We start from the raw sequence: 811 nt of genomic DNA on the forward strand, positions 1-811 counted from the left end.
TATTAGTGATTTGTCTTTGTGCTACAAATGATTTTGTGTTTGACCTGCCTGAACTTTTAGGGCTATGTTTGGTTCATTGCAAGTGCAACTGGATGCAAATGTCAGCTATATGTTTGTTTGGTTCATTGCAAGTGCAACTGGATGCAAATGTCAGCTATATGTAACTACAGTTTCAATTATTGTCGCACATAGTTATTGTTGCAGTTGTTTGATTTACTTTTAAAATTCTGTATTAATTTGTAGTTGTGACTGTAGTTGCAGGTGTTTGGGATTTAGCTTTTTTTCTGCTTATTTGGTGACTGGTTGCAGTTAAACCTCATTTACGGCTCAAAGAGGTAGTAACTGCAACTTATGTCGAAATCTTTGCATGTTGCATGTCGCAACATGGATGAATTGCTACCACTGCGGTTGTGACCACATCTATAGTCAACACGAACCACATATCAAATGATTGCAGTTGACTCGAGATGTTTCAGTTGCAACGCCTCGAGTTACAAGCTTATACTCCTGTGACAGTGCAAATGTGGGTATAATATCTACAGAGAGGAACTTTACCTACTTGTATAATTTTTGTTAAACTCGAGGCATTTTTAGGAGGGATTTTCTCTTAAAAGATAGATTTTGGCGGCTCTAATATACACCTTTTCTTTAAAGTGTCTGGCAATAGCCAGGAATTAGGTTCACACTGTTAAATATTGCATACATAGTTCTTGCTTAGTCCCATATCAGGTAGAGCAGTAGAACAATCCTACTTATGTTGTAGATATAGACTACAATGTCAATGAATAAATATATTCTTTTCTCCTAATTT

General features: G+C 36.3%; 1 long non-coding RNA gene across 1 annotated transcript in view; it reads left to right on the top strand.

Annotated features, from left to right (window-relative positions):
• LOC109843544 overlaps window positions 1-203 on the top strand; it is a 4987-nt gene extending 4784 nt beyond the window's left edge. The window contains exon 3 of the long non-coding RNA XR_002247714.1: window positions 61-203. This is a non-coding gene — a long non-coding RNA (uncharacterized LOC109843544). The remainder of the gene's footprint in view (window positions 1-60) is intronic.

This window comes from Asparagus officinalis, chromosome 5, assembly GCF_001876935.1.
Source record: "Asparagus officinalis chromosome 5, Aspof.V1, whole genome shotgun sequence".
NCBI classification, from domain to species: domain Eukaryota; kingdom Viridiplantae; phylum Streptophyta; class Magnoliopsida; order Asparagales; family Asparagaceae; genus Asparagus; species Asparagus officinalis.